Source organism: Pristiophorus japonicus, chromosome 6 (genome assembly GCF_044704955.1).
Source record: "Pristiophorus japonicus isolate sPriJap1 chromosome 6, sPriJap1.hap1, whole genome shotgun sequence".
NCBI lineage: Eukaryota > Metazoa > Chordata > Chondrichthyes > Pristiophoridae > Pristiophorus > Pristiophorus japonicus.
Window position 1 is genome coordinate 72,495,473 of NC_091982.1, and position 13,356 is coordinate 72,508,828.

At 44.9% G+C, this 13,356-nt stretch overlaps 1 non-coding gene across 1 annotated transcript; it reads left to right on the forward strand.

The window, feature by feature from the left end:
- Nucleotides 1-318: 318 nt before the first annotated feature.
- LOC139266340 (U2 spliceosomal RNA) lies at nucleotides 319-514 on the forward strand. The gene has a single exon (XR_011593696.1). It is a non-coding gene; the product is annotated as a U2 spliceosomal RNA (small nuclear RNA).
- The last annotated feature ends 12,842 nt before the right edge of the window (nucleotides 515-13,356 follow it).

Genomic DNA, 13,356 nt, shown 5'->3' on the forward strand with positions numbered 1-13,356 from the left:
CAGGCGGCAAAACTGAATTTCAGTTGGAGCGGTTGGAGGCCTGCCGCCTGCTGTTAAAATCTCCATTCTGATGGTGACATTGCCTCAAAAATAGCGTCACCGAATTTCGACCCCTTAGTGCTCGCCAGGTGTATGAAGGGATAGAACTGGAGTTTAACCAGTTAAAACTACAAGAGCACTGATAAGTTTCCACAATTTGCCCCAGCAGGCCACCCTACCCATTAGGGCATTGAGATAATCTTAAGCTGAATGTGAAATTTCCCAGGCTCCAGTCACAGATCTACATCTCTATTAGTGCCTGGAGTATTACACAGACACATCGCTTCTCGGCCTTTTGGCTAAGATCATGCGTAACTGACCTGACCAGCCACCATGACCTCCGGGTGGTTCTCCCTGGATCAGGAAGGTATATGCTTGCTTTTTTGGAAACAGGAGGTGGGTGGGGTGGCTTGACCCATCCACCTCCATGGCACGAACCTGGTATTGCAGTACTTCCAGGAACGGTGCAGTGGCTCTAGGCCTTTTGGCTAAGAGCATTGGCGCAGAGTGATCCTTGGCGTGTGCAAGGTGACCTCTGGCGTTTGTGATTTGACAAAGAATTGGAACGATTGGCTACGAATTTCAAAAAAAAAAATAAAAAATTACACAGACACACCTATTTTGTGGAGATTCATACGTTTGAACCAACAGATTGTGTCACCCTCATTTAGTTGCTGGAGATAATGGGCAGGAAAGCCCATGGTGTCGACATCTTGGCATAATTCCTGGGATGTACCTGCCTCTGGCACTGACCTGGCCAAAGTTTGCAGGGTGACGGGGGGTGAAGTAACTTAATTTGAATAAAGTGGGCGGGTGCCTGAACAATTAGTTGCACATTTGCAGTTGTAATATCTGTAACTCCATCCGGTGGACATATTGTGTTACTGCAATTAAAGGTTGAATAAACGAGTCAGCTGACAAGAATCTTCCAGAGACTTCTGAGAGCTGCTGCCATTTTAGGAAGCTATATATGCTTGTGTTCTGTGAAGAATATCACAATAGTGCTTCTCTGCTTCAAGAGGTTACAAACAGTGGTGGAGTGTGCTGGAGGAGGAGATGACCGGGACCCTTCTCTCCAGAAAGATCAATTTTGTACCCACCACCCACTGACCTCCATTGTAGGGGGAGAGGGAAAGAAAAAAACAAAAGTTGCTAACGGCTTGGAAGTCCAGACTTGCTACTACAGACCTGGACCCCCAAAATGGGCCCGAGGACTACTGTTGGATGGTCCAGTACCACAGCCCCATTTGGCATATCACCCTTCTCCCAGTGATGTGGAGACTCCTGGCCTGGGCCTTCCAGTCCTTAGCCTTCCTCCATGGCTGGCTTGTTTGGGGCAGGAAGAGGTTCTCTATCCCTCAAAAGGTCCCACAGAAACTCTGAGGGAAGGTCATGTCCTAGCAGAGTAAGGACAGCATCACTGAGTTTGATCTCAGTTTGGATGGCACCCTGTTCATTTGTATGAGTTCAATTTTCCTAATTTCTGCTTTGCATATTCTTTCCTGGTCATTGCCTGTAAAGTGATGCGAGACATTATTTGTTCTGTGAGCAGCACTATAAAAATGTAAGTGCTGTTATTCTGTTATTGTACATTGAAGTTGAACAAATGAAGCAGAATTGTTTTAATATTAAACTAGTTGAGGTTTCAGAAATACAGTCTTTGTCCTCGAATCAGATAATTTGAATTAAACAGTTTTTGTACTAAATTTCGACTTTGTTTTGTTACCTATGCCATTTAATTGGAATTACTGGATGAATTAAGTATATAGTACAAAAATCAAGACTGAATGTGACAGTCTTTCCACCTACTGGCCAAAGAATGATCTGCATTATTAGAGAACAACATTTTCAGAAATTAAATATTTCATTAATTATTTTACAATGACCTCAGCTAAATATAATTTTTAACCATTGTTTTGTTCCATTCTTGCTTTCAGTTTTGTAAAACTAATTTCTATTGTAATGACCGGAACCAAGTCATGGGGACTAAATTCGCTTACCTCCGAAAACGGGGGGGGGGGGGGGGCGCAGATCGACCGTGATTCACCCGTGCATTGCAATGCAGGGAGCACACCAATTTCGTGCTGCCTGCTCATATCAATGATTTCAGCATTGATTGGCTGTACGCATCAGCAGGGGACCCAAAATCATGAGGGGCAAGCACAAGTTAAAGCTAGGCTGAACTGCATAAAATTATCTTGCACCTTGGAGGTGCATTGTGGCTGGTGCTGGAAGTGGTTTAGAACTGATTCTGACCTGGGAAACAGTTAAGTATGGCACACCATGGGAGAGAGTGGGCTCTAAGGTTTTCCAGCGATGCTTTCGAGGTCTTGGTGATGGAGGAGGTGGAAAAGAAGAGAGATGCGCTGTATCCACAGGGTCCAGGAGGCCCTCCAGACACACACTTAGAAGGCAAGTTTCAAGCCCCAAGAATCTAGATGCAGTGCCGCAAGAAGTTCAATCACCTCACACAAGTGGTCAAGGTCAGTGAATGCATATTCAAATGCCATATCCTACCAACTGCACCACTAGTCTCAGCCACTGCTCACTCACCAACCAACAATTTCTATCAATCAGACCTAACATTCATAGCTTCACTGCTTCAAGCCTAACACCCACATCTCTCAGCTTGCACACACTGCCAGCTATTCAATCATTACAATCACATCAGCCAAAATAATTGCATGACACACACATACTGTCCTCTCTTGCAGGACACGGTGGTGCACAACTGGAGGCAGCAGGAGCTAACCAGCGGGAGATAGGCACACTTGCATGTTTTACCATCCATGGAGGAGACGGTGCTGGCCATTATTGGAACAGCTATTGTTGAGGCTATGGCCAGTGGTGTGGCTGAAACCATAGACGATGACGGTATCCTCCTTCTCACATCCCACTTCTCTCTCATCACACAATCTCTTCTGATTCACAAGCTGCAGATGGTGTAAGAATGCACCTCTTGCTTCCCCCCTCCCCTCACCACAATCTAACTCTTGAGCAATTCTCCTTTAAATACTCAAGAACTGCAACCTGCCTAGGCATTGGTGAAAGAGCAACAAGACAGTGATGATGAAGACACACTGTTACTCTATTTAACACTTGCAGCCACCAGCTGAGACTGACACTTTGCCTAATTTAGAGGATAGCGTAGAGGTGAGATCAGCACATGGTGAGACACCGGGCATGAGTTGCCTGCAGCCAGGGCTGGGGGCAAGAATAGCGCAGGTGCCAGCTCACCAGAGGGCAAGTTCTGCTACAGAGGACACAGGTGAGGACTTCGATTGGGCAGGCTACAGAAAAAGGCTGATGGGTATAAAAACATAAGAATTTGGAGCAGGAGTAGGCCATTTGGCCCCTCAAGCCTGCTCCGCCATTTAATAAGATCATGACTGATCTGATCTTGGGCTCAGTTCCACTTTCCTGCCCACTCCCCATAACCCTTCATTCCTTATCGCTCAAAAATCTGTTCATCTCCGCCTTAAATATATTCAATGACCCAGCCTCCAGAGCTTTCTGGGGCAGATAATTCCATAGATTTACGACTCTCTGAGAGGAGAAATTCCTCCTCATCTCAGTTCTAAATGAGTGACCTATTATTCTTAAACGATGTCCCCTAGTTCTAGATTCCCCCATGAGGAGAAACACCCTCTCTGCATCTACCTTGTCAAGCCCCCTCAGAATCTTAAAAGTTTCAATAAGATCACCTCTCATTCTTCTAAACTCCAATGAGTTTAAGCCCAACCTGCTCATCCTTTCTTCATAAGTTAACCCCTAAATCTCCAGAATCAGCCGAGTGAACCTTCTTTGAACTGCCTCCAATGCACAAGAACAAAAAACTAGTGGAAAGTCTAGGCCAAAGTTCCTTCCTTTAATGTGAATGACTCTGTCATGAAGAGCAAGTCTGACAATCTGTTTGGCTGCTGAGAATTGCTTATTGATGATATCAAGCGTGGCACAGACGTTATGATTGCTTAAATAAGGAGACCAAAACTGTACACAGTACTCTAGGTGCGGCCTCCCAATATCCTGTACAATTGTAGCTGGACTTCCCTGCTTTTATACTCCATCCCCTTAGCAATAAAGGCCATTTGCCTTCCTGATTACTTGCTGTACCTGCATGCTAACTTTTTGTGTTTCATGCACAAGGACCCCCAGGTTCTTCTGTACTGCAGCAATTTGTAGTTTCTTAATTATTTAATTAATAATTAATTAATAATTTGCTTCTTTTTTCCTGCCAAAATGGATAATCTCACACTTTCCCACACTTTCCCTTTCATTATTTTAAATGTTTCTATAAGATCCTTTCTTCCTTAATGATAGTTTCAAGCATTTTCCCCACTACAGATGTTAAACTAACCGACCTATAGTTACCTGCCTTTTGTCTGCCCCCTTTTTTAAACATAGGCGTTACATTAGCTGCTTTCCAATCCGCTGGTACCTCCCCAGAGTCCAGAGAATTTTGGTAGATTATAATGAATGTATCTGCTATAACTTCCGCCATTTCTTTTAATACCCTGGGATAAATGGGTCCTTTTCGGATTGGAAATCGGTGGTTAGTGGTGTGCCACAGAGATTGGTGCTGGGACCACAACTGTTTACAATATACATAGATGACCTGGAAGAGGGGACAGAGTGTAGTGCAACAAAATTTGCAGATGACACAAAGATTAGTGGGAAAGCGGGTTGTGTAGAGGACACAGAGAGGCTGCAAAGAGATTTAGATAGGTTAAGCGAATGGACTAAAGTTTGGCAGATGGAATACAATGTCAGAAAGTGTGAGGTCATCCACCTTGGGAAAAAAAACAGTAAAAGGGAATATTATTTGAATGGGGAGAAATTACAACATGCTGCGGTGCAGAGGGACCTGGGAGTCCTTGTGCATGAATCCCAAAAAGTTAGTTTGCAGGTGCAGCAGGTAATCAGGAAGGCGAATGGAATGTTGGCCTTCATTGCGAGAGGGATGGAGTACAAAAGCAGGGAGGTCCTTCTGCAACTGTATGGGGTTTTGGTGAGGCTGCACCTGGAGTACTGCGTGCAGTTTTGGTCACCTTACTTAAGGAAGGATATACTAGCTTTGGAGGGGGTACAGAGACGATTCACTCGGCTGATTCCGGAGATGGGGGGGTTACCTTATGATGATAGGTTGAGTAGACTGGAGTTCAGAAGGATGAGGGGTGATCTTATAGAAATATTTAAAATAATGAAAGGGATAGACAAGATAGAGGCAGAGAGGTTGTTTCCACTGGTCGGGGAGACTAGAACTAGGGGGCACAGCCTCAAAATACGGGGGAGACAATTTTAAAACCGAGTTGAGAAGGAATTTCTTCTCCCAGAGGGTTGTGAATCTGTGGAATTCTCTGCCCAAGGAAGCAGTTGAGGCTAGTTCATTGAATGTATTCAAGTCACAGATAGATAGATTTTTAACCAATAAGGGAATTAAGGGTTACGGGGAGCGGGCGGGTAAGTGGAGCTGAGTCCACGGCCAGATCAGCCATGATCTTGTTGAATGGCGGAGCAGGCTCGAGGGGCTAGATGGCCTACTCCTGTTCCTAATTTTTATGTTCTTATGTTCTTATGTTCTGTACTCCATTTGCCAAATGTTTGCCCACTCACCTAGCCTGTTTATATCCGTTTGCAGATTTTTTGTGTCCGCCTTACAACTTGGCTTTCTCACCCATCTTTGTATCATCAGCATACTTGGCTACATTACACTCGGTCCCTTCATACAAGTCATTAATATATATTGTAAATAGTTGAGGCCCCAGCATCGATCCCTGTGGCATCCTACTAGTTACCGTTTGCCAACAAGAAAATGACCATTTACCCCGACGCTCTGTTTTCTGTTAGTTAGCCAAACCAATTTCCATGATGATATTTTACCCCCAACCTCGTGAGACCTTATCTTGTGCAGTAACCTTTTATGTGGAACCTTATCAAATGCCTTCTAGAAATCCAAATACACCATGTCCACTGGTTCCCCCTTATCCACCCTGCTCGTTACATCCTCAAAGAACTCCAGCAAATTTCTCAAACATGATTTCCCTTTCATAAAACCATGCTAACTCTGCTTGACTGTATTATGCTTTTACAAAAATCCTGCTACTGCTTCCTTAATAATGGATTCCAGTATTTTCCAAACAACAGATGTTAGAATAACTGCTCTATAGTTTCCTGCTTTCTGTCTGCCTCATTTTTTTAAATAGGGGCGTTACATTTGCGGTTTTCCAATCCGCTGGGACCTCTCCAGAAACCAGGGAATTTTAGTAGATTGCAACCAATACATCCACTATCTCTGCAGCCACTTCTTTTAAGACCCTAGGATGCAGACCATTAGGTCCAGGGGACTTGTCCACTTTGTTCAAAGTCTCCACCATTATTAATTCCCCAGTCTTATCCTCTAAGGGACCAAGGTTTACTTCAGCTACTCTCTTCCTTTTTATATACCTGTAGAAGCTCTTACTATCAGTTTTTATAGTTTACTCTCATACTCTATCATCCCTCTCTTTATAATTTTTTTAGTCATCCTTTGCTGAATTTTAAAAAATTCCCAATCCTCTGGCCTCCCACTAATCTAGGCAACTTGTATGCCATCGTTTTCAATTTGATACCATCCTTTACTTCCTTAGTTAACCACTGATTCTCCCTTCTCTCAAAGTCTTTCCTTCTCACTGGAATATATTTTTGTTGAGAGTTCTGAAATATCTCCTTAAATATCTGTCTTATCAACCGTCTAACACTTTCATCTATTTTCCTAGTCCACTTTAGCCAACTCTGCCTTCATACTTTGTAATCGCTCTTATTTAAGATCAGGACTCTGGTTTGAGATCCAACTTTCTCACCCTGCAACACAATTTGAAATTCAACCATGATATGGTCACTCTTTCCTCGAGGATCCTTTACGATGCGATCATTTATTAATCGTGTCTCATTTCACAGTACCAGATCCAAGAAAGCCTGCTCCCTGGTTGGTTCCACATGTATTGTTCAAGGAAACTATCGATAATACACTCTATGAACTCTTCCTCAAGGCTACCATGGCAAATTTGATTTGTCTAATCAATATGAAGATTAAAATCGCCCATGATTATTACCATACCTTTCTTACAAGCCTCCATTATTTCTTTATGTATACTTCATCCAACAGTGTAGCTACTGTTAGGGGGTCTATCGACTATGTCTACCGGTGACTTCTAACCCTTATTGTTTATTAACTCCATGCAAACTGATTCTACATCTTGATCCTCTGAGCCAGTATCGTTTCTCACTAATGCACTGATCCCACCTCCTTTTCCTTTCTGTCTATCCTTCCGAATTGTCAAATACCCCTGAATATTCAGTTCTCAGCCTTGGCCACCTTGCAACCATGTCTCTGTAATGGCTATCAGATCATACCCATTTATATCAATTTGTGCCGTCAACTCATCCATCTTATTACAAATGCTGCATGCACTCAGATAAAGAGCTTTTAATGTTTTCTTTTTAGCATTTTTCCATGCTTTGACCCCACTTTCTGATACAATCTTATGTTTATACATTCTGTCCCTTCCTGTCACACTCTGATTATCATTTCCCCCATCGCTACCCTGCTCTATTGTCTTCTCTTTGTTCTTTGATTTTTTAAATTTCTGCTCACCTAAATCCTACCCCCACTATTTAGTTTAAAGATCTCTCTACAGCCCTAATTATTCGATTCACCATGACACTAGTCCCAGCATGATTCAAATGAAGCCCATCCAAATGGAACAGCTCCCTCTTACCCCAGTACTGGTGCCAGTGCCCCATTTCTCCCACACCAGTCTTTGAGCCACATGTTCATCTCTCTGATCTTATTTACCCTATGCAAATTTGCTCATGGCTCAGCTAGTAATCAGAGATTATTTCCTTTGTGGTTCTGTTTTTAAATTTAGCCCCTAGCTCCTCATACTCCCTCAGCAGAATCTCTTTCTTTGTTCTATATCATTGGTACCTACGTGGACCATGACAACTGGAACTTCTTCTCCCACTCCAAGTTCCTCTTCAGCCCAGAGGAGATGTCCTTAACCCTGGCACCAGGCAGGCAACACAGCCTTCGGTATTCACGCTCTCGGCTGCAGAGAACAGTATCTATCCCCCTAATGATACTGTCCCCTACCACTATAACATCTCTTTTTACTCCCCCCACTTGAATGGCCCCCTGTACCATGGTACTGTGGTCAGTTTGCTCATCCTCCCTGCAGTCCCTGCTCCCATCCACACAGAGAGCCTCGAACCTGTTGGACAAGAACAATGGCTGAGGCTCCTCCATCACTACCTCCTGGGTCCCCATACCTGCCTCACTCGTAGTCACACCCTCCTGTCCCTGACCATGGACTAAATTTGAATTAATTAATCTAAGGGGTGTGACTGCTTCCTGGAACACACTTTCCAGGTAACTCTCCCTCTCCCTGATCTGTTGCAGTGTCTGCAGCTCGGACTCCAGCTCATCAACACGGAGCCGGAGTTCCTCGAGCTGCAGACACTTACTACAGATGTGGTCGCCATGGACTCAATGGGGTCAACCAGCTCCTACATACAACAGCAGAAACACATCGCCTGCCTGCCATCTCTAATGTATTTAATTAATGAAGTTTTGATATTTTTTAACATTTAGTTTTGAATCTCGGTTCTTAATTTAAACTAATGCCCAAGAAAGAGAGAAATACTCACCAACCAATCACATCCCTGCTTTCCTGTGACATTGCACTTTAAATCTTTTTACTTCTTGTCCTTCCAGGTCAGTTGGTGCTGCTCTGGCTAGCTGTTTGTTGTGCTGTTCCTCCCGATTTCGCACCCTTTTATCTGGGGTCCGATCTCCTGCTGCATGTTGTATGCACAATGAAATGCTTCGTGCACTGGGAAGCCGGCCAGAAAGACTGTGTGCAATGTAAAGGAGCATGGAGAAATCCGTCGCCAGCTTGCCTCAGGATATTGCGCAGAGCTTGGAGCCCACTCTTTCCAGAACGGAAGTGGTGGCCAACTCCATTAGCACACTTGTGAACCCAACCATGCTGCAGTGTCTGATGGCTAGTGAGACAGTTTCCACTGCAGCACAAGCAGAAGCCACCCAACATCTGGATGCTGCAGTGGATGCTCAGACTGGTGTCATGCAAGATTAGTAAGGCAGACTGTCTGCCATCAAGGCGTGGATTACAGTGTTCAAAGGGGCTTGCAGCGTGTCACAGCAGTCGAGCAATTTGTCTTCTAACTGATTACTAGGATTGCTGAGGCGCCGCCTGAGAGAGTGGCAGTGGCTTGTGGAGCATGAACCTGCTGTCCTCTCTCAGGATGACAGGATTCATCCTCCCACCACTGCCATTCTGTCAGTGCCCTGGCTGTTGCCTGTCAACCAACAGCCCAGACTGCTGCCACCCATTCCGAAACAGTACAGTCCGCAATTGAGCCTTCTTGGCCCAGAGCCTTCTTGGCCCAGAACTTTCTTGACCCAGAGCCTTCTTGGCCCATCTGCAGTCTCCTCCACTGAAAGTCAGCAGCTTTCCACCAGCCGTGCTGCAGCGACTGGGGTAGCACTGCAAAGGAGCACTAAGACAGGCAAAAGCACACGGAAGACAGGCACCAAGGAAATGCACAAGGGTGATTAGTTTATGTTTAGATGCAATATGGCATGATTTGTATTATAAATTTGACTTGGAATGTTTATATTATGTTGATTTTTATTTTTGCATTGTGGCCAAGCAGAAGCTGTTATGGTCAGCGACAGAGGAAAGGCAAGGTGTGGGAATGTTGGTGAATTGGTGGTTTTGCACTCGGATGAGTTCTTCATGGAAAGCCCGGTCAGAAAGGGGCTGTCTAGGTTGCCTCCTCCCTTCCTCTTCCTTCTCAGCTGTTTCCATGTGATAGTATGGCTTTCATTCTATGCATGCTGTGCATGTGAGTATGGGTTGCACATTGGAGTCATCAGCCATATTATCAGCGGATAACCCTTGTCGCTCAATAGCCACCCTTTGGTTTGCCGTAGTGGCTGAAATGCAGATGGCACAGTCGACTGCTGCAGAATGAAGGCATCATTACTACTGCCAGGATACCAGACATTGACCTGCATGAGTTACTACCTATGATGACACACCAGCTGGACGTTGAGGGAGTGGAATCCCTTTCAGTTTCGGTATATGGCAGAGTTGACATGCAGCGCCCACAAAGCAATATGCGTGCAGTCAATGGCACCCTGCACCATGGGGAAGTCAGCAATCCTGGTGAAGCCATGTGCTCGCTCCATTGGCTGCACTCTGGTAAGAGAGAATGAAATGTAGTTAGTTCTCTTTGAATAGAGAGCCTCAGTGATCTCCCTTATGTAATAGTGGACGGCAAACTGTGAGATGTTGCAAATATCTCCAGCTCCAGACTGGAAGGAGCCTGACATAAGAAAGTTCATCGCCATGGTCACTTTCACAGCCACTGGCAATGTGGTCTTTGCCCTGCTCTGAGGTTGCAGTTGTGGCTGCAGCAAGTGGCAGGTTTCAGTGAGGACGTCCTTACTGAAGCGCAGATATCTCATACAATTTTCCTCACAGAGATTCAGGTAGGGTAATTGCTCCCTGAACACAAAGGGTGGATATGGCCTCCTGCTGAGAGCCCATCTCTCCATCCTCCTCCTCCCTCATCCAGTAGCTTGTCCTGCTCTGCATACCCTCTGTTCATTCTCCACGTCATGCTGTATTCCAAGAGAAATTTCAGCTATTGCGCTCATGTCTGATAGCAAGTGTTTTGTGCAGAAGCTGGAAGTCAGGAAAAAGTCCTTCAGCACCTGCCACACCACTGCCTGTGGACTTCGGCAAATTAAACAACTATAGAAAGCACCAAACACTTGTAGATGCATACCAACAGCCACAAGAAATCAACCAGCAACTAACCTGTAATTAGTTGATGATGCCTTCAAATAGCACTGGTAGGGGGTCCTTCCTGCTGTTGAATGATGTGCGAGGTTAAGAGAAGGCGTTAGCTGGAACATTGAGCTTCAAATTAGCAGTGCTGGTGTCCAATCAGTGTTGCATGCTGATCACCGCCATGATTTGCCTGCTCTGCATGATTCTGGTGGACGTTGATTACATGCGAACTAATGCCCTCACCAATATGGTTTCAGCCATGAATTCGCCCCACAAGTGTGCCTGCATGCCGCGGATACCATTTTGGACATCTCAGGACACACATACCATGAAAAAAAACAGGTGCTACAGATCCAGATTTTGCATCCGTGTGCATAAAATTTATCCTCTTAGGAATGAAGTAATTAAAAAATGCTCTTTCTGAATGCCATGATAACATCCGATAGGGGTGGGATTTCCCTTAATATGCAAATGACACCGCTGCTAGGATGGGGGGTGGGCAGGAGTTCCCCACCACCCTTGCCCGCCATATTTCCACACAAAACCAGAATTTCTATGCTAATGTCTGAAATGCAATATACTTAACCCTTTTGTAATACACTAAATTGTATTTCATGGAAGGTTTTGGTTTTAGAAGTTCTTCCCTTCCCCCCTTTACAAGTCTAAGTGTTTACAAATTATATCCCAGCAAGGAGGGGATCTGCTCTAAGGACTCAAACTGCCACTCTAAACCTGGTTTCAAGGAAAAATTTAATTTTAGTCTTGAGCACAAAAATCTAGGCTGACACTCCAGTGCAATACTGAAGGAGTGCTGCAATGCTGGAGGTGCAGTTTTTTGGATGGGACATTAAACCGAGGCCCCGTCTGCTCTTGCAGTTGGATGTAAAAGATCCCATGGCACTATTTCAAAGAGTAAGGGAGTTATCTCCAGTGTCCGGGCCAATATTTATCCCTCAATTATCTGGTCATTATCACATTGCTGTTTGTGGGAGCTTGCTGTGTGCAAACCGGCTGCCGTGTTTCTTACATTACAACAGTGACTACACTTCAAAAGTACTTCATTGACTGTAAAGTACTTTGGGACGTCCTGAGGTCATGAAAGGTGCTATATAAATGCAAGTCTTTCTTTTCCTTTTTGTAGTGACGATGTGTTTGTCACCCATGCTATAGCTGAGTTCCAAACTCACCACATATGGGGCCTAAGTTTCAACTGGACTTGCTTCTATTTTTTTGGAGCAACTACTTTTTTTTGGAGTATCCTAGAAATTGCACTCCTCCACATTTAGTTTTCTCCAGCTCTAGTGAGTTAGTTTAGTTTTGTTTTAGTTCCGTTTTTTTTCAAAAGGAGGCGTGTCCAGCCACTTACGCCTGCTTTGCAAGTTTGAACTGTGAAAAGTTACTCCAAACTAATTAGAATGGAGTAAGTGTCCATTTTTGTACGCCAAGACAAACCTTATGTAGAGTTAAGAAATCAGCGCAGCTAGCCAGAGATGCGGGCTGGCGGGGGAGGGGGGGGGGTGGCGGGGGAAGGGAGAAGAGAGCACGAAACACTTTCACTTTTAAAAATAAAGATCCGATCCAATCCAGTCCAATCCAATCCAATCCAGTCCAATCGTCCCTACCACACCTACTGCAGCACATAGCGCCTATCCCCTATCCATTCGGCCAGGGGCGGGAAATCGATCACCCAGCAGCAAAGCTCACTAAAGCACGCAGAAGCATATCTTCGGCCGTGGGGCTAGGGGCGGGAAAGCACTCACCTAGCTAATGTTTCTGTGCCATTGCACATGCGCGCACACTCCAACGCGCATGCGCAACACTGCCGGCACTCACAGACATGCTGAGCCCTAGCCCCGCCCCCATGCTTGCTGTGCAGACACAGCACATCGACAGCTCTGCCCCCCGCAGCTTAAGCTGTGTTGCGCCGACTGGAATGGAGGCCTGCAGACAGTTCACAATAGTGAGGTACTTTGTAGGTGCAGTTTTAATTCTAAAAAGTAGGCACAAGGCTCAGAGGTGCGTCGTTCTAATGAACAATTCAAACTTGGGCCCATGGAGTCATAGCTAGACCCATATCCTACCACAAAACAAGATCAGATCATCTATGCATTTCTCATGGTGTGTTAGATGTTACCAAAATTCCCTGGATTCTAGGGAGGTCCCAGCAGATTGGAAAACTGCAAATGTAACGCCCCTATTTAAAAAAGGAGCAGACAAAAAGCAGGAAACTATAGACCAGTTAGCCTAACATCTGTGGTTGGGGAAATGCTGGAGTCCATTATTAAAGAAGCAGTAACAGGACATTTGGAAAAGCATAATTCAGTCAGGCAGAATCAGCATGGCTTTATGAAGAGGAAGTCATGTTTGACAAATTTGCTGGAATTCTTTGAGGATTTAATGAACAGGGTGGATAAAAGGAAACCAGTGGACGTGGTGTATTTGCACTTCCAGAAGGCAT